This window comes from Pogoniulus pusillus, chromosome 8 (genome assembly GCF_015220805.1).
Source record: "Pogoniulus pusillus isolate bPogPus1 chromosome 8, bPogPus1.pri, whole genome shotgun sequence".
Taxonomy (NCBI): Eukaryota; Metazoa; Chordata; class Aves; order Piciformes; family Lybiidae; genus Pogoniulus; species Pogoniulus pusillus.
The window spans coordinates 29,706,456-29,727,846 of record NC_087271.1 but is presented as its reverse complement, the minus strand read 5'-3'; positions in this window follow the sequence as shown (position 1 = coordinate 29,727,846).

Here is a 21,391-nt window from a genome sequence, read left to right as displayed (position 1 = left end):
TTAAGACCACTTCTTCTGAGAAACAGTAATTTTGGAGTATAAGAGTACTTCCAAACATGTTATCACTCTCTTGCACTTTTTCCTTGTATCCTTTTCTTTCATTTATACCTGTGGTCTTCAGCCATCTGTATACCATGTGGTGTTCCAAGGACAGCGAAGTACATTCCAACAAGTTAATGTCTGTTGACTTCCTCTCATAGGCCATGGGGTCCAGATTGACTAGCCCTTAGCCTTCCTCATCTACTTTGTTCTGCTTCTCATTTGTTTGTGCTCAGGGAATTATCCTGTTTCAGTTAACTGTAGAGATAAGACATCATGGATGTCTAACACACGTGTAACAAAAACTGACTGAAACAGCAGGGCTGCAGAGGCAGCCTGTTTGTGAGCTGTAGCTCAGTGCTTGGGGCAGCCTTGGAAATCTGTGCCCAACAAGTGTAAAGTTGTCAAGATATGTCTTTTCTATTGCTTTTGCTCCTGGTTTGGTAGGCAAAATAAGTAGGCATTTGCTCTGTTTTCAGTATACAGGCTAGCCAAATCTACAACAAACTATAAATGTAGTGTGTGGATTTACTTTTACTATTATGTCTGCACATGAAAAAGTATTTTACAGTACAAATATATTTGTTTGGTAATCTAAAGATTATATTTATATGAATTATAATTTTGTTTAGCAATAATAAGTATCTGGTCTACTGAAAATGCAAGTAAACATTCTGTGTAACATACTTGCTTATAGTAAGTATACAAGAAGCAATTTCATTCTAGACAGCCCAAGATTTCTTCTTGTTTCTATGCTACTATATGGTGCTTGAGTATCATAGAATCATAGAAACAACCAGGTTGGAAGAGGCATCCAAGATCAGCCAGTCCAACCTAGCACCCAGCCCTATCCAGTCAACTAGACCATGGCACTAAGTGCCTCATCCAGGCTTTTCTTGAACACCTCCAGGGACGGCGACTCCACCACCTCCCTGGGCAGCCCATTCCAATGGCAAATCACTCTCTCTGTGAAGAACTTCCTCCTAATATCCAGCCTATACCTACCCTGGCACAACTTGAAACTCTGTCCTCTTGGTCAGTTGCTGATTGCCTGGGAGAAAAGACCAACTCCCACCTGGCTCCAGCCTCCCTTCAGGTAGTTGTAGACAGCAGTGAGGTCCCCCCTGAGCCTCTTCTTCTCCAGGCTAAACAAGCCAAACTCCCTTAGCCTCTTTTCACAGGGCTGTGTTCCAGGCCTCTCACCAGCTTGGTCGCCCTTCTCTGGCCACATTCCAGTACCTCAACATCTCTCTTGAATTGAGATGTCCAGAACTGGACACAGAACTCAAGGTCTGGCCTGACCAGTACTGGGTGCTATATTATTATAGTACTAAATTATTTTTTATTTAGTGAAATTTGGAGAAATGAAAAGTGATTTTTTTTTCCTTCAGGTTAAATGTTCTTAATAAGAGGAGTGAAACAGAATAAGGGAGCATTGCATAAGAAAAGAGACTAACTCTGCTGAAATAATTTCCTGGAAAAAAAATTAATCTAAATCAGTGGCTGCACCTGCCAAGGTTAGAACATTAATTGTTTAACTAAACTTGTTTAGTTGTGGAAGGCTTCAATTGCAAGTATCTCTGTATGATTCAGAACAGAAAATTTGCTTCTAATACTCACAATTTCTATTTTCTTGGATATGTGTGAATGCTTGGTGATAAAAGAGGTTTGTTTAGAAAGGCATCTTTTTACCCTGCTCACTAAGTCCTCTATCTCTAAGTACTGCATTAAATGTAGAACTTGTAGAAATTGATGAAAGATTTTTTTCCCATGCGTAATAATTACAGAGTTAAAAGTGTAAAGCTGGAAAACACAATAGAAAGGAAAAGTGTTTTTTAACAAATGACAAACTGATGTTGATTTCAGTGGGAAAATTCAGCCCCTGAACCTTTTTGTTGCATCCTTTGTGAACAGATTTTATAACAATTCTGTATATTCTGAAGACAGAAACTTGATGTCAGGACCTTGTCATCTTTGGTCAGCAGAGTAGTTTGTCAGCAGACTTTTCAGCTATAAAAGCATCAGTAACTAATCAGAATATTTGCTGAGCTTTTCTGACAAAAGAGGCATATGTCTGTCAAGAAGAATCTGGAATTTTCCTTGACTTCCCCTAGGAACATGTGACCTAATCCCTTAGGCCAACTCCCAAAATCTTCTGTGCGAAACAGACTGCTCCTCTACACAACTTGCCTCTTTCTTCCCCTGTGTAAAACCAAATGAGCAACACCCATTCATGAAGAACATACTGAGGCTTGAACTGACACCTCAAAAAGACATTTCTGGGTGGAGGGGAATCTGTAATAAAAAATCAATTTTTATATGTTATTGAACACAAAGAGGCTGTGAGCCTGTGTAGAGGGATAGGGAATAACATCTAGATGCCTAGTAGGTCATAACCATGCATACAAACAAACAATCCAGTTGCTTAAAGGTTATAGAAATTTAAATGCAAATAGGACTTGGTAATGATACCCTGGAGACTTACATTGTAGTCAATTTCTACAGGATGCAGCATTGTAAACTTAGTTTTTGCTGCTGGTTTCCTTAGAAACTGGAACAAGATACTGTTCAGGACACAAAATAGTATTCTGTTTCAGTGACTGAGGATCTCGAACTGAGAAATAACTTGTTTTACCTGAGACACTGGGTAGTCTTTCTAGGAAATATTACAGCATAAAATGTGAATGTGTTGAAATGGTTTTAAAACTGCCATTTTAGTTCTAGGGTCTTGCTGTGTAAGTACTAATACAGTTGACAAATTAGCTTTTAAAGCATTCAAGGGGTCAGTTCACTTGCAGTGCTTGTGAGTTTTAAGTATTTTACTAATAATGTAATCACTGCCCAAGCATGCCTAGTATTCTCCTTCTAATCAAGAAATAAATCTTCATGTATACCTTGGTCATGAAAGGATGCTTTTGATGTGTTTAGCAAGTGAATGTGCATGAAGTACATCATAGATTAATGAATAATCCTACTTGGAATATGCGATAAATACAGATTAAGAACTGCAAATAGTTGTGCCTACAGAGAGACATAAAGGTCATCTCAAGATTTTATTCATGAGTAGCTACAGTATTCCTGAATGAAGTGTTTCTTGAGAGTGTTTGGCAAAGTCAAATTACAAGCAGACACTGTTGCTCTCCTCTATGCATGTATTCGAATAGGCAAGTATATATATGAGTGCTTAGAAAAAGTCTGGGTTTGAACAGCCAAAACAAATGGGCATTGGGTTGCGTTTATGTGACCTTACTATGAAGAGGTGTAATGGTATAATTTAAATTGTATTTCATTTGTTACTTTAAGGAATATCCTTGTAGGTGGACAGTATAGTCAGAGAATACAAAGGATAAAAGTTTAAAAAGAGATAAGAGGAAATAAATTAGTTTGAAGATTACTTTAACATCTCACATTTTTTTCAGTTTTGTTCATGAAATGACTACTGAGTGGAGGTGCTCTGGGTTTTGACTTCTAAATGAAACTACTTTTTAAAAAGTATGAATAACCATGTTCTGAAAATGAAGTCCCTGGTAGTCTAGACTGGGCACCTAGAAAATAAATTGCTATTTTTTTAATAAAGGTCTGGTTTATAAAACAGATTTTATGGAATCCTATTTTCTCTCTCTCCTGGTTAAGGTTTCTAAAATGCTATAGTAATACCCTGTGCATTCATTCTATCGTTTTGCAAATCCTATCAGAGATATTAGTAGCAAGCATACATTGCTTCCTAGCCAAATTTCTAAAGAGTTATTTGTTAAAAGAATGTTCTTGGGTTTTTCTAATGTTCTTAAAATATGTGATACATTTCTGGTTTGTCTGTTCTCGATAAAACATATACAAGACAGTTATTGTTGGCAAAATGAAATTCCACGCTTCATGTAAGCCTTTTTATCACTGTGTTTTTGTGGAAATCATTATTTTATGGATGTTAAGTACAGATGAAAGATTATTCACAATTCATTCTGCAAAACAGGATTTTACAAAAGGCACTTTCACAAAATTTCTTTGAATATATTACAGTTTATCTTTTGTTTATATGAGCACGTTTTCATGTCAGCTTTTGAAACACTGCATCTTCCCTTTCTCTCCCTCCAAGCATGTCACTTTTATCAAAGAAGAGTCCTCTTTTTTTATTGCAAATGTTATCTACATCTGGAAGTTCATTGTCCAACAGTTTTTTTGCAAGGACATTGCAGAAGAATCAGTAAGCGACAAATACAGTATTATGCATTCAGATGCTGTTCAGGTATTAATGTTATGGAAAAGAGAAGTTGGAGCACTCATGGATTTAAATATTTTCCATATAAACTGTGTAAATATAATGATTAACAATCAGCTACATTCGCTATTCAGGACACGCAATGTAGCATTTTCCTAATTAGACTTACCAGTGTGGGAGGATGTGACTGCAGAGAAAGATTAAACTATTTGTATTTATTCAGTGCTGCTTTATAGCATTAACAAGGAAGCTCACCACTGCAGTATTGAATACAAGAATTGAGAGTAATCTGAAGAATTTTATGAGAGTGGCAGCATCCTATGCCAGGCTCGGATAGGGTTAGCAGGCTCAACTCATTCTGCATCAACTTTAGCTGCATCATTTTAGCTACCTCTCTTGTCTGTAATTTCACTGCTGATAGGGTGCTTTCAAACACAGGCAAAATCACTGATTAATATTATAGCTTTATTTAAAGCTCTTCAAGTAAACCAACCAAACAAAACCAACCCCACCTGGCAGGCAGGTTTCTGTTTTCAGTTATACATGTTTTATTAAAATAAACAAGTAGTTTCCAAATAGTGGAACTGATGAAACTTGGTATGCTGTAGTTCTGTTTAGTGAAGGGATTCTGTGAAAGCTAATAAGTCACAACTCAAAATGAAGATTTTCCTGAAATTAGGATGCATAATGAACCTTCTGTCCTGTAGAATCTCTGATGCCTATGGAAAGATGTGCTCATATTGCAGTCTTCCCCAGAGCAGATACCCTAGTTGTGTTTCTATTGTTTTCTTTTTCTTTTAATGGTAGGCTATTCATACAACATTTAAAGAAGCTTATTATCAATATAGCCACATCAGATTTTATGGAAACAGGGAAAAAAAAAAATCTGTGTTACTGTTATGTCAACAGAGGACCACTCCTTTACTCTGCCTGCTTAAGAAACAAAGCTGTAATGTTTCGCTGTATACCTACAGTGATGACCCAATGAAAGGTTGTCTCACTCTAACTGGTCTTTCTAGGGCCTCCTCCCAGCAATGCCAGAATTGGGATTGTCCCTCTATGGTTTTCTTTCAATGGCCACTAGAGCTATTGAAGTTGAATGAGAAGATTTAAAATGTCTAATGGAGTTGTAGTTGCTGCCAACTCACTCTGTGTTGTCATTCCCATAATTCTGTACTCTGATGTCAAAGTTATCAGTCTGGCACTGTTTGTCTTAAGTGATATAAAGCTTTGAGAATTTTGGTGGTCATGATTCATTACAGTACTGAGAAATGGTGAAGTTCTGTTATTAGTTTCTGTAACAAACTGGGATGTTTCAGCTTTTTTGAAGTGTTAAATTGTGGATGAAGTGCCTTCATAGGTGGAAGGATGCATAGTTTCTGTTTATGGTGTAAAAGGATAATAGATTTTGTAGTGTATTAATTTGTTAATTTATTGTATATATGCACAAATTAACAAGGATGATTTAGTTCAAATACCCTGATGAGCTGTTAGTGTGGTCAGATTGTGTTAAATACTTCCAGAAGTAATGTTTGACGATGTTGGCACTTTGGTGGTGCCATGATGTTTACATCACAGGCAAACATGACTTTAATCAACTGAGTGCAGTGCTTTGAAAATACTATATTGAGCAGATGGTTTTAGAGGCTAAAGAGGAAGCTCTGGCTATTTGTTGTGTACTGGTCACACTGGGGAGTTGCTAGTGAGGAACCATGGCTCTGGTATAACTCAGTGAGAATGCTTAACTCAATAGTGAAGATGACTAATATTTATCTGGCTGTATATTCTAGTCCCTGGTATTTACTATATGCAGATACAGCATTTTCTAAAACAACCCCAACATCTTGTATTTGACTTTTTAGAAGGGCAGTTAAAAACTATATGCTTTACTACTTGCCTTACTCAGCAGTCAAAAATAGATTAAGATGTGAGAAAAAAATAATTTGATGGAGACTGAAGATATGGCGGGGGGGGTGGGGGAGGAAAGAAGTAACTGGTATTTGGACCTAGCTTTCTGTGTTATTTTTAACTTGTATATTTCTGTCTATAGCTGTAAATATTAGTAATATATTGTACATATCTGCTTGTATAATTGTGCTAAGCTGTAAATATAGCTTCATTCCTTAACTTCCAGCCATCTGAGTCTTGTCTGGATGATTTCATAAGAGGAGGGGGTGGGGCAAGTAACTCCCAAACCATCACAACTTCCAATTTTGCTGTTTAAGAGGCAGTGGTTGTTTGGTTATTTGTTTTTTAAAGCCTGCTACTTGTGTTAAGAAAGCTGCCAATGCCCCATTCCGCCCAATTTGTTTGGAGTTTGACTTTATTCTAAAAGCAGGCTGTGTTATTTTGGCAGCACAAATTTGCCAACTGAATTCTCAGAAACATTAGTGGAAAGACAAAGAAGAAAGGAAAACAAAGGCAGAGCAAGAATAATACTTGGAAATTACATAAAAACAATATGGCAAGACCATCAAAGTCCACACAAATGTACAAGGCAGAGTATGTTTGTGCAGTCTGGCATATTGGTCTGCAGGAAAAGGACCGAACTTGCAATCCTTATATGCAGAATGAATTTCTGCATACTTCAACTCTACTGTTCCCTTGTGAGTCATAGTCCTATTGTTTCATGTCTTCTTACATTTGGATGATAAGTTGCTTGGACTTGTGGACTTCCTAAACTTAAAACATCAGGGCCCTCATTGGAAAACTGCCTCTGTTAAGATTTTCATGGAATTCTTGTTCTAAATGGATGTCGTTACTTAGTTGATACTACCCTGCCTTTTTGCTCCTATAGTGTGGACTCATCAGAAGGTTCTATATCAAATGGTTAGATGAGCTCCATATTTATATTTGTGACCCTGGTGTGCGTTTTTTTATGTTGTTTTTGTTTTTCCTAGGCCTGCATTTTGTATTGTAAAAGTTGAGAATATCAGGTTCCATCAAGTTTTGCTTGAAATTTGAAGATTAAAGAGAGGTCTTAAAACTCAATGTAGTGCCTAGGTGGTACAAATTTTATGACTCTTTGTGTATAAACTTTCAACAATGTCAGTATTTGAAAAGAGTATTACAACTTCAGGTAATGCAAGATGTGGTTACTTCTGACATCCCTTCTTGTATTTACCCTGTTCCTTCATTCCCTGCACTAGCAAGCTTAGAACTCAGCAGGCTTTGGCTTGGGAATTCTCTGGTTAGTTTCTAGTCAGCTGCTCTGTATTGCATGATGTAGAAAAGGGAGAGTTTTATGTGGGACTACACTGCACTGAAAATAGAGGAAGTTAGAAATAGGTGTTATCCTGGTAATAAGAAAAGTATTGAATTATGAGAGTAGTACAGGATAATGTAATGTGTAATTTATCATCGTGGCTCAAAAGTTTCTGGCATGGTAAAAGGGGACAGGAAATCATGAAAAGGTTTGCCTGTCTTTCTCAGTTTTAGATGTGATTTATAGTGCATCACCTGCTTGTGGTGAATAATCTAACAATGAGCATGTATTTCTGTGCAACATTTTGTATAAACAGTATTGGGTTTTTGGGGATTTTTTTGTTATTTTTGGTGTTTTGTTGGTTTTTTTGATTGTGGCATAAGGGTCAGATTACCTTTGGCAATAAGCAGAGGTTTGGCTTTAGCTGTATTTGTTAATTCAAATCTTGTAAGGCATGCAACAGAGAACTTATCTATCAAAGCCTTAAATGTGTGTTTAAAGACATTTTGTGTGCACTACTTTTGAGTAGTTGTAAGTCGAACTGAATAGAAGAGAGACAGGGATTTTTTTTTTGTTTGGTTTTGGATTTGGGGTTTTTTTGTACTCTTGACTATTTCGCTTTACTTTCAGCCATGTTATGCAGGAAAATAAAATTTAAAAGAAATCCTGCTTTGTGACATGTTCTCACAGACACTGTTCAGCATTTCATCACTCAAAGATGGGCAAAGAAGATATTGCAAGTAGAATTAATATCTTCTGACCTAAAGAAGTTTTAATTCCATGTCTAGGCCAAGTTACAGTGAGAGAAGCTTGTCTAGGTCCAGGGTATTAATTCATTACATTAAAAAATGGCATCATGTGAAATTCTGGCAGTCTGCTAAGGAAAAGCCTTATTTTCCATCTCTATCAGAAGTTTCAAAGCAGAATGACTGCTACGAACTAAACTATAATACCAAGGAAATGTCTTTTCTCTCTTTCCAGTGTTGTGAGCTACCTTTCTATTTTTTTTCCTTCTTACCTCTTTTTTCTTACCTGTTTTTTTTTATTGTTATTTTGTTTTGGATTTTTTTTTTTGTTATGTTCTGTTTGTTGGGTGGTTTGGGTTTTGTGTGTGTCTGTGTGTTTTTTGGGTTTGGTTTGGGTTTGTTTGTTTTTTTTTTTTTTCTCATGAGAGAGGGAACCTGCACAGATAAATTACAGGAGGTTTACCTGATGAAAAGTTGCTGCAAGAAAAAAAACTTATAGCTGAATTTTTTGCCCCAGAAATCCTTGCAGACACTTGTCAAATGTGAAGTTTTGGGGAAATGAGGAAGGGGAGAGATAACAGCTTCCAGTGCACTACTGCAATTCACTTTATTGCTGTCTACAACTACCTGAAGGGAGACTGCAGCCAGGTGAGGGTTGGTCTCTTCTCACAGGCAACCAGCAACACAACGAGGGGACATAGTCTCAAGTTGTGCCAAGGGAGATAGAGGCTCGATGTCAGGAGGAAGTTCTTCACAGAGAGTCATTTGCCATTGGAATGGGTTGCCCAGGGAGGTGGTGGAGTTGCCGACCCTGGAGTGTTGAAGAAAAGCCTGGATGAGGCACTTAGTGCCATGGTCTAGTTGATTGGACAGGGCTGGGTAATAGGTTGAACTGGCTGATCTTGGAGGTCTCTTCCGACCTGGTTGATTGTATGATTCTATGATTGCTCTCTTGCAGCTCTGTGGTATCTACCAGGTTCGGCGCTGGCCCTATTGTCAATCAAAATTTGGTGGGCCATTGAAATATTTTGTAGTAGTTACTTATATAAAAAGATTATATCTTCATACATGTGTTTGGAGAATGCATTTAAAAGTATCTTATGCTGTAGCCTCCGAAAGAGTCTTACATTGAGGAACATGAATCTCAGATTTTCTGCCGAGGCAGAGCATTGCAATAACAGGCCCACTGAGCTATGGATAAACTATGCTAAGGTGTCTGCATGAGCAGTGAGTGTTTGACTGAAGCTGCAGATCAATATCTACTTTCTTTGCTGTGTTCCAGAATATTTTTCTATTTAAGTCTGCGTGGCTCTTTTCCTGAAGGAGAGAGATGAGAGAGAAGCTTGAGGGACTTTGTAAACATGTGGCTTTTTAAATTCTGAGTTTCCTATTTGCTTCAGGTGTTTCAGCACCTTCTGTAATATTTTAATGTAGGCCTTTTTTCCCCCTGAAGCTATATACAGTTTTCAATATGGCTCTTTATTAACTGCTTTCATAGATCTCTTCTGCACAAATGAAAACAGCAATGTCTTCAAATGTGTCTCTGACTTACTCCATCTAGCTTGCTATATCTCCTAATGTAACAATGGCATGTTGATTTACTTTTTGCTCTCAGGGTCATGCAGCTCTTTTCAAGTCTCAGTTTTTCCTAGTTATTACTGTGTAAGGTTATACTTGGCAGGTCCACTGCTACACAATTTGTGCCTATCTCTACTGAAGTTTCATGATCAATTTCATGCTGAACAGCTTGTTTATTCATTTTGTCACTTTGTATCTTGAGTCCTCCCTAATCTTTCAAAGTCGGTCACTCTATGTAACTCTGCTGTGCAGGCTGTCTGAACATCGAAATACACCCTTCTTGTCCTGAAAGTCTTCCTTAGCTTACTGTCAGCCACTGTGTTGTGGTTTAAACTCCACCAGAGTTTAAACCACAACAGAACACCACTCAGGCACTCACTTTCTCCTACCTCCCCACCCTCCACTCTCCCGTCAGTGGGATGGGGAGGAGAAAATACAACAAAAGCATCGTGGGTTGAGAAAAAAGGCTAAGAGAGTGTGCTCACCAATTACAGTTACAGACAAAAGATAGGCTGAGCTTGGGGAAAAAAAATCAACTTACAATCAACTTAAACAACAAACCCACCACCAATTTACTGGTTGAATCAGAATACAACAGTGAGAGAAACAAGTGGATCTTAAAAAACCCTTCCCCCCCCTGCCCTTCCTCCTTCTCTGGCTCCGCTCTGCTCCTAATTCTCTGCCTTCTTCCCTATAGTGTTGCAGGGCAGCAGGGAATAGGGGATGTGGTCAGTTCATCACACATTGCTGCTGCCACTCCTTCCTACTTGGGGAGAACTCACAGTTTGCCCCTGCTGCAGTGTTAACATCTCTCCCATGACAGACAAATCTTCACAGGCTTCTGCAACCAGTGTGGCTCCCTTCCACAGAGTGCATAGAATCACAGAATGGTTTTGGTAGGAAAACATCATTGAGTTAACCTAACACTTCTGTGGCCATTAGACCCTGTCTAAAGTGCTATGTCCATGTGTTTCTTGAACACCTGAAGGGGCAGTAACTCCACCACTTTATTGGGCAACCTGTTCCAATGCCCGACCATCTTTTCAGTAAAGAAACATTTCCCAATATCTAATCTAAAGCTCCCCTGGGCCAGTTTCAGGCCATTTCCTCTTGACCTACCACTTGATACTAGGGAGAAGAGACCAGCTCCCACCTCATTACAACCTCCTTTTGGGCAGTTGTAGAGAGCAATGAGGTCTCCTCTCAATCTTCTCCAAACTAAGCAATCCCAGTTCCTCATAAGACTTGTTCCTAGACCCTTCACCAGCTTTGTTGCCCTTCTTTGTCTTTCTTGTAGTGAGTGCCCCAAAACTGAACACAATATTTGAGGTGTGGCCTCACCAGTCCCAAGTACAGGGGCACAAACACTTTCTTACTCCTGCTGGTTATGCTATCCCTGGTACAGGCCAGGTGCTGTTGGCCTTCTTGGTCACCTGAGCACATTACTGGCTCATGTTTGGATGGCTGTTAACCAACACCCCTGGGTCTGCTGGGCAACTTTCCAGCCATTCACCCCAAACCTGTAACATTGCAGGTTGTTGTTACTCAAGTATAAGACATTTGGGTTTGACTCAGTCTATTGATCCAGTCTGTTCAAATCCCTTTGCAGACCCTCCCTACCCTCAAACAGATCAACACTTCCCATTTTAGTGTCATCTGCAAACTTTCTGAGGGTGTACTCAATTTCCTCATCCAGATCATGGATAAAGATATTAAAGAGAACTGGCCCAAATACTGAGCCCTGGAGAACACCACTAGTGACCATCTGCCAACTGGATTTAATTCCACTCAGCGTTGCTCTTTGAGCCCAGCCATCCATCCAGTTCTTAATCCAGCAAATTATCCACCCATCCAAGCCATAAGCAGCCAATTTCTCTGGGAGGATGCTGTGGGAAATGGTGTTGAAGGCTTTATTAAAGTCCAGATAAACAAAATCCACAGTGCAGTGCTCTAAGTGATGGGCTGCTCCAGCATGGGCTTCCTTCAGAGTCACTTTTTACAGTTGCAGTTGCTATGTATGTGTAGGCATTTTAAAAGATGATTCATTTGTGTCTAGCACCCCACATTAAGTTCTGTGGGGAACCATAGATTTGCAGTCACGTACAACCTTTTGTAGTTAGAATTGATACCAAGAGAATTGTCACTTTCTCTGTACCTTTTAATTCTGCTCAGCTAAAATTTACATAGGTGCAACCTAAAAAGGCTGGTGTAACAGGGTGAAACTTCAGTGAGGTGAACAGGGAGTTATATTAATAACTCCTGTTATTAATAATGGGAGTTGGGCTCCTTTTCCCCACATACCCTGTTGAAAACTGTATCCCTGAAGAAGCTGACAACAAATATGCTTTCCCTGTTTAAGTTGCAAAGCACACTAACATCAAGGTCACTTGCTCCATTTGACGGAGGAAGAAAAGCACTATATAAAATATGGATGCAGTGTCAATCAAAAGTGGTTTTACAGTATACACTATGGAAATGTGAATCATATTGCTTTTTTATTTTTAAGTACAACTAGATATAGTAGTTTGGCAGCAGTGTTTTTTACAGAGACAGTGCCTTCAAACTCTTTCATAGCAGGACTGGAAATCCTGCCAGGTTAAAAAAAAAAATTAAAAAGGAAAAGTTATTGAAAACCTTTCTTCCCTTATAGGCCCGTTTTGACAGGAAATCTTTCAGAGGCAGCAGCAATGAAGTGCCCAGAGATTTCATCTGTCTTCTTTTGCTTCAGGAAATGCTGAGCACAGGCTCCCCTATTAGGCAAAATACACGAAGTATCTAATCCCCTTAACAATCATCTTCAGTCTACTCTTAGGCTGACAGATTTCTGTGTCCTAGTCTGTCAAGCAGGGCCTGTTACTGAGACTCATATTACTGGGACCAATGTGAAAGTTTTTGACAGTAGTTTTAGGTCCTGAATGCCTTCTGAGGTCCTGAATGCCTTCTTTGCCTCAGTTTTCAACAGTAAGGAGGGAGGAGGAGGCAAGTGGCCTCTTGAACTGGGGGATGGGGTCGGGGAGCAGTGTGTTCCCCTGGAAATTCATGAAGAATTAGTTCAGGACCTGCTGAGCCATCTGGACACCCACAAGTCCATGGGACCAGATGGGATCCATCCCAGGGTGCTGAGAGAGTTGGCAGCTGAGCTGGCCAAGCTGCTCTCCATCATTTCCCAGCAGTCCTGGCTCACCAGAGAGGTCCCAGAAGACTGGAAAATGGCCAACGTGGTCCCCATCCAAAAGAAGGGTCGGATGGGGGAACCTGGGAACTACAGACCTGTCAGCCTGACCTCAGTGCCAGGGAAACTGATGGAGCAGGTTATCTTGGAGGTGATAAGAGTGCACCTGGCAAAGGGCTCAGGTCCAGCCAGCATGGGTTTAGGAAGGGCAGATCCTGCCTTTCTAACCTGATCTCCTTCTATGATCAGGTGACCCGCTTGGTGGATGTGGGGAGGCCTGTGGATGTGGTCTATCTGGACTTCAGCAAGGCCTTTGACACTGTCCCCCACAGCAAACTGCTGGCTAAGCTGTCAGCCCACGGCTTGGATGGCAACACTCTGTGCTGGGTTAGGAACTGGCTGGAGGGCAGGACCCAGAGAATGGTGGTGAATGGTGCCACATCCATCTGGCTGCCAGTCACTAGTGGTGTCCCTCAGGGATCAGTGCTGGGCCCCATCCTCTTTAACATCTTCATAGATGACCTGGATGAGGGCATGGAGTCAGTCATCAGCAAGTTTGCAGATGACACCAAGCTGGGGGCAGATGTGATTGAGTTGGAGGGCAGAAGGGCTCTGCAGCGGGACCTTGACCGCCTGGACAGATGGGCAGAGTCCAATGGGATGGGGTTCAGTAGCTCCAAGTGCAGGGTGCTGCACTTTGGCCACAACAACCCCATGCAGAGATACAGGCTGGGGCCGGAGTGGCTGGAAAGCAGCCAGACAGAGAGGGATCTGGGGGTGCTGATTGATACCCGCCTGAACATGAGCCAGCAGTGTGCCCAGGTGGCCAAGAGAGCCAGTGGCATCCTGGCCTGCATCAGGAATGGTGTGGTCAGCAGGAGCAGGGAGGTCATTCTGCCCCTGTACTCTGCACTGGTTAGACCACACCTTGAGTACTGTGTTCAGTTCTGGGCCCCCCAGTTTAGAAGGGACATTGAGATGCTTGAGTGTGTCCAGAGAAGGGCGACGAGGCTGGGGAGAGGCCTTGAGCACAGCCCTACGAGGAGAGGCTGAGGGAGCTGGGGTTGTTTAGCCTGGAGAAGAGGAGGCTCAGGGGTGACCTTATTGCTGTCTACAACTACCTGAAGGGTGGTTGTGGCCAGGAGGAGGTTGCTCTCTTCTTTCAGGTGGCCAGCACCAGAACAAGAGGACACAGCCTCAGGCTGCACCAGGGGAAATTTAGGCTTGAGGTGCGGAGAAAGTTCTTCACTGAGAGAGTCATTGGACACTGGAATGGGCTGCCCGGGGAGGTGGTGGAGTCACCGTCCCTGGGGCTGTTCAAGGCTAGGTTGGACGTAGCACTTGGTGCCATGGTCTAGCCTTGAGCTCTGTGGTAAATGGTTGGACTTGATGATCTGTGAGGTCTCTTCCAACCCTGATGATACTGTGTGGAAAAAACATACTGTCAGTGCTTACAAATTATCTCAAGCAATCAATTTTAGAGGGACTTAATTGCAATAAAATGTATCTTGCTTGAAATGTATTCATTCACAATTATTTTTCTGCTGCTCCATAGCTCTGGCTTAAAGATTCAATTTGAAGCTATTGTCTATCTTTCTGTGTGATTTGGTAAAATTTGGCAAATATTTCTTGCATTAGAGGCTGAGTGAGCTGGAGTTGTGTAGCCTGGAGAAGAGGAAGCTCAGGGGTGACCTCATTGCTGTCTACAACTGCCTGAAGGGAGGCTGTAGCCAAGTGGGGGTTGGTCTCTTCTGCCAGGCAACCAGCAATGGAACAAGGGGACACAGTCTCAAGTTGTGCAGAGGGAGGTATAGGCTTGATGTTAAGAGGAAGTTCTTCACAAAGAGAGTGATTGGCATTGGAATGAACTGGCCAGGGAGGTGGTGGAGTCACCATCCCTAGAAGTGTTGAAGAAAAGCCTGGATGAGGCACTTAGTGCCATGGTTTGATTGATTGGCTAGGGCTGGGGGATAGGTTGGACTGGCTGATCTTGGAGGTCTCTTCCAACCTGGTTGATTGTTTCGGTCTGGTTGATTCTATGATTTTTTGCTTGCTTTTGGCAGATGCCAAATTGAAAATATAGAAAAAATGTTTCAAGAATGAAAATGACAGCTTGCAGTAATCCTGCAGGTGTCCAAGCATATGTCCTTCCAAATATAATTAGACAAAATATGTACAAATTGCAGGAAATACGGAAAAATTGACGTCGAATTTTCATGAGTATGTTGTATATGTTTGGGCATTTTAGCTACTTTAAAACTATTAGCTATTAAGAAACTTTCATATGCTTACAGAATATGGAAATCATTTTAAGCTAAAAAAGCCAGTCTTGTGTTTGAACATATCACAGTGATGGGCAGGGTGGGGGGAAGGGAGAGGAGACATCAAGTGTCTTAAATTAGTATAGTCTTAAGAATAATTTTCTTGATAATTCTTTTCAACCAGGCAAATAACAGAGAACTATTATTTAGCACAGCAATTTCGCTGACTTTACTAGGTTTATTCATGAATTCTACTAGGAGTAGTGAAAAGGGAAAGGAAAATGGAGTATGAGGATTTATTTCCAATCACCTGTATGTATTTCACTGAGTAAGACGTACAGAAATAAAGATAGAGCTACTTCTTTTTTGCTTGAAATGGGCATTGTGTGTGCTTTCACAGCTCTCTAACAAAGTGAGTAACCTTAGATATTAAACATTCTGCCCCTCTTTTCATCTAAATCTTTATTCCTTTATCTTTCTTTTGCTTCATTACTTGGATTATTAGTAGTAAAGAATCATTATTAATTTTTGACCTTTCTCCATCCCATTTCCTACTGCAATTCTCTCAGATTTTTGGTCAAGTCTCTGCTATCTTAAGCTATGGGACATCTGACAAAAAGGATTCCACGGCTTAATCATCATCAGCTTCCACACTGTGTTTTGGTGTTGGGTTTGGGAGGGTGGGTTTTTTTTTACATTTTACTTATCTAAATCTCCAAACCAGAAACAATTTCTCTTCCTACAATTGGTGCCAATAGTATGTGAATTCCTTATTGATCTTCCAAGCATCTTTTTCTTGAGTTCTTTCACAAATGTACCTTTGATTTGTTTGACTTCAACCTGGTTCTGAAACTATGTGTAAAACTCTCCACGTGGCAGTATTCATATTCTTCTTTCTACCTCTCAGTGTAGTCGACTACCATCCAGATTGTTTTGCAGGGGAAGTTTCCTGTTTCCTCGTTGTTTACATATACAAAAATCAAACAGTATAGAAAACTTTAAACGTAGAACTTCATCTTCTCTTCAAACACAGTGTGTTTGTTTGTGTAAGAGTCTTGGCTTGGGTATTTTAGATTATAGTTTTTCCTTTCTGCTCTTTTTATCTCTTTCCATATGCATCATGATTCCTTTCTCTCCAGTCCATTAGTTTTCACGGAAACCCTTTAATGTGACATGTTTATATGTTTTGCCATTGTATCTTCTATTTTATTTACACGCTTTAGATCAAATGTTTTAATTAACTTAAAAAGAATGATAATGTAACTATACTAATGCAGACTGCACAGTACAAAACCAGTGTTTGTGCTTCCTTTTTCATCATGCCCTGTGATGGAATGGATCATTTTCTACCTCCATAAAATAAATATGGTAATGATTTCAAACAGCAGAAAAGCTAAACAAAGATTTGTGAACATTAGGGCATTTCCCTCCTTCCTCTCGAGTTTCTGGAGATACGCCTTTGATGCTTCTGAAACTGTAAAGATGTGAAACGAATCTTATGGAAGATGCTATCATTCCTAGGTGAGCTGAGTAATTTTCAGCCCAACAATTTAAATGAGTTTCGGATTAGGCCCTTAAGAAAAGGATGTCATCTCTGAGATGTGAAATGGTTCTTCACAACATCCAAGGATATTTGTTGCAAACAGAATTGATTTCATACAGAATCTTTTTTTTCTCATTATGATGGATTTAGCTAGTCTGTCAGAAAATGTCAGATCTTTTCTATTTGTGCCCTACAGGATTGTTCTGTTTGGTTTCTGTTTTGGTTGTGGGATTTTGGTTCCACCCTCTCTTAGTGTGTTATTCCTTTTCTTACAATTTCTCCTTTCTGCAACACCTAACATTTGCTAAAATTTTAGGCACTTTCACTAATACCTTTGCAAACACGAGCTGCCTTCTCATTGTTGTCAAATACCACACTACTTACAGAAAACTCCTTTCTGTATTCTAAAAGACTTGTAAAGTGCATGTTAAAGGGACAGTTTTGCTGTAATCCTCAATAATTCTTCAGATGAAATATTCCATCAATTGGATGTGGTATCCAGGTAAACAAATTTTACAGATCTCAACTCTTCCTCACTCATTTTAGAAGGGAGTTGGTGCTTCAGGTGGGCTCTGAGCACTGCTGTTATTCATTCAGCTACAGACTCCTCTGCAAACAAAGGTAGGAACCTTTGCCTCTCCTCTCTACACTAGCCAGCCATTTATCCTTTCTTCCTTCTATCCTACACCTCTCTTGCCGCAGTATACAGGGTGTCCTTGTTGCAGAAGCCTAAATAAGGGAATGCTTTTTGAAACGTGTACTAAAATAGTGCTGATGGTGCATTATCAAGTTTGAAATGAGTGAGCCTGACTTGAAAAAGCAAGAGACTTCAGTCAGTGGTGTGCATATATAATAGTGTTTTCTTTGCGGAGGCAGCTGACAGCAGGATAATCCAAGAGGATAATGCAGGTGCAAGAATAGGATGAAGAATCAGTCCAGACAGAATCTCTCTCTACTTCTCAGTCTTATGAAAATTTATTTAGGTTCTCTGGGGTTTTTAAGATTAAAATGTCAGTTTGTTTGCTAGGGACAGATGTTTTCCTGCTGGTATTAAAAGTTGGAGCAAAAGAATATAAAATGAATGTGTACATGCAGTCAGTCAATAGGTTTTTCAGTTCTCTGTTGATGACTGGGAAAGGAGAAGTGAAAGGACTGCTTTAATTCAAGTAGTAATTTGGTTTTCTCTTGAAATGACAAATTCTGTCAGAAAGCTGTGAAACTTGCTTTTCAGATTTACAGAGAAAGTAATCATTTGGGTAAAATGGACAGTTCCCTCATATAGCATCCTATCTGCAAACTTCTTGTGGGTTTTATTTTCTTTACTAAGTGGATATTAAAAGATAGTGCATAACAAAGAATACTGGCAGTTCTGTTTCCTGTTGGGTTCCCTTCTTCTGATCCAAGATTTGTTCTTTCACTTCTATGCCTTCAGCTTTAGTGCAAGATTTTATTAGCTACCACTGAGTGAGAGTTTTGCCACTGACTTTAGTGAGACAGGATTTAATTCTTATTCCTTTTACTCATGGGTTCACAGATCTCTTCTGCTTAATTTCTCTTAATTTGGTGGTATGCCCACTTTGATTTAGAATCATTAACCCTTTTATTCCCCTCTTACTACCTTTTGTAGGTAATTGCTTGTATCTTGTTGGTACTAAAGCTGAGGATTTACTGACATTGTCATTTGTATCCTTCCATTACTACTGTTTGGTACTTCATCCATGGAAATTGATGTGAACTGAAATGTTCAATGTGTCACCTACTTCTTAATGAAAATAGGTGTTCAAAGCCATCAGGTAACACAAAATATCAGATAAAGATACTTCAATATATCAATATCTTAAAATTCTTACTTCAGCACTGAAAGAAAGAATGTGACAAGTTTTCTCATTCTTATGGGACAGGTTCCAGGTGACATACATCACTCATAAGCAGAGAAATAGCTACACTAAAGAAATATTAACTGCATATCAGTTTGGCTTTTAACAAGCTTGGGACACTACTGTGTGCAATATAGGAAGGCTCTCTTCCCAGTCCTGTGTTCGGTACCATTCTCAGGTCTTTATAACTATTAATCTTGTGCTTTGTGGCAGTTGAAGCTTGTAACCTGGAGAGAATCAAGAGTGTGGCTTTTGAGTAGAATCTCTTAGGACAAGGTATTGCCTCACTAGAAACTTGACCCCAGCAACTTTTTTCTTCTCATTTTTCTACCAAAAGTGTTGTGGTTTTTTTTCTGATGTTCAAGAGGGTATATCTTTGTAAGACTCTAAAACATAAACCTGTTACAAAGGTACAGGAGTATAAAAGAGGAGAATTGGGGTGAACTGTGCAGTGTATATAGACTGTCAATCTGATGGATCTCAAAGATCTCATTAAAACATTGTGTTGGCTTGAACCTGCAGTAGGCTTTGCTCACCCTTAATGTTTTTGATTCAGAAGTAAACTCTAGGTACTCTGAATACCTGTCAGTCAACTACATAACAAACCATGATCTTATTTTTCATTTTCCTTTTTATGTTATTCATAACTCTTCACAGATTCCCTGAGGGAAAAAAAAAAGAATTAAATGGTTTTGTTTATTATCTTCTGATTGTGTCTTGGAGGCAAGATACACTTTTCATGAGGGTGAGCTCAGGCTTTGTTGGAGGGAGAGTATACTGTATTGAAACCCAGATAACTGTGGATTAGGCCAGTACAATAGTATATTTTCTTCGCATAGCTGGGGAAAAAAAAAAGGAAACAGGTATATAAGAAGACTCAGCCCCAGTATCTTTATTCTGTACAGATGTAATTCTTATTTTCTTGGTGAAGAAGATATTGGATGACTGACATTTTAATTAGATTTAGTACACACACTCACACACACACCTCCCCCCCCAGAAAAAAAAAAGAAAGAAAGAAAAAGGAAAAAGAAAAATAACTGCAATCTGCCATTGAGGCAGAGACTTGCCAGTGAACAATGTAACAGCTTATACAAATGATGCAATGACAGAAATACATCCAGAGAGGTAAGATACTTCAACTTGAACACAACTTGAGTGTTGTGTTCAGTTCTGGGCCCCCCAGTTTGAAGGGGACGTTGAGATGCTTGAGTGTGTCCAGAGAAGGGCGACGAGGCTGGTGAGAGGCCTTGAGCACAGCCCTACGAGGAGAGGCTGAGGGAGCTGGGATTGGTTAGCCTGGAGAGGAGGAGGCTCAGGGGTGACCTTATTGCTGTCTGCACCTACCTGAGGGGTGGTTGTGGCCAGGGGGAGGTTGCTCTCTTCTCTCAGGTGGCCAGCGCCAGAGCGAGAGGACACAGCCTCGGGCTGCGCCAGGGGAGATTTAGGCTGGAGGTGAGGAGAAAGTTCTTCCCTGAGAGAGTCATTGGACACTGGAATGGGCTGCCCGGGGAGGTGGTGGAGTCGCCGTCCCTGGGGCTGTTCAAGGCAAGGTTGGATGTGGCACTTGGTGCCATGGTCTAGCCTTGAGCTCTGTGGTAAAGGGTTGGACTTGATGATCTATGAGGTCTTTTCCAACCCTGATGATACTGTGATACTGTGAAAAACAAAGGGTATTGGTATGGATAGAGAGGCCAAAAGCATCCTGGGCAGTCAGATGTTTTGTCTTTATATATAATATCACTGTGAAAAATATTAAAGGCATTATCAATACAGGTAGTCCCAGGAGAGGTGCAGCTGACAGAACTGCAAAAACCTGAGCTCCCTTACAAGCTGTGGTGGGTTGATCTTGGCTGGCAGCAAGATTGCCACCCAGCTGCTCTCCCACTCCCCCTTCTCCATAGAACAGGGGAGAAGAGAAACTGGAAAAGCTCACGGGTCATGCTGATGTGAACAAGGCTACAGAGAAATATCCTCTCCGTGGGCTGCAGGGGTACTGTGGTGCCTGCAGCTTCTCTCCCTCCGTACTCACTGGTCTGTATGCTCTCAGGGTTGTTTCCACACTTTTTTTCCCTCACTCTCCTGTGCAGCATTTTGCCCTTTCTTAAATATACTCTCACAGTTGTGCCACCAGCTTTGCTGATGGCCTCAGGTGTGTGATGCAGTGGGTGCACTGCAGAGCCAGCTGGAACCAGCCACGTCTGGCATGAGGCAGCCCTGATCTCTCCTGACAGAGACTCGTGAAACCCCTGCTGTCACCACCTGGACACAGGCACCCAAAACACAAGCCCTGACAGAGGAACAGTTTAATGAAAACTCGAGAAAGCTCAAAGGTCATTCTAAAACTTACTTAGATATGTCTTAAAATGTCCAGCTCTATTTTGTTGCTTCCTTTTTGCAAGCGAGATCAGTGTAACTCTTCTGAATTTCCCAGGTGTCCGGAGGTGTTCAAGGCAGCCTGGCTTGTACTACACGAGGCCTGGCCTCCCCCAGAACTGTACAGGCTAGGATTTAAAAGCTGCAGCATATTGGTGTTCAAACACTTACATCTCAGAAGCTATTTTGAGGGTATTGATTTTTCTCACATCTATATATTGATTTCTAGAAATTGAGACTGCTTTAAGTACAAGGGAGTTTTTGACTTAGTTGTGGATCCTTACATATAACTGCTGACTCTTAGAGATACCAATACTCTTTGGTTTGGATCGATGGGCAGAGGCCAGGTGTATGAGGTTCCACAAGGCCAAGCGATGG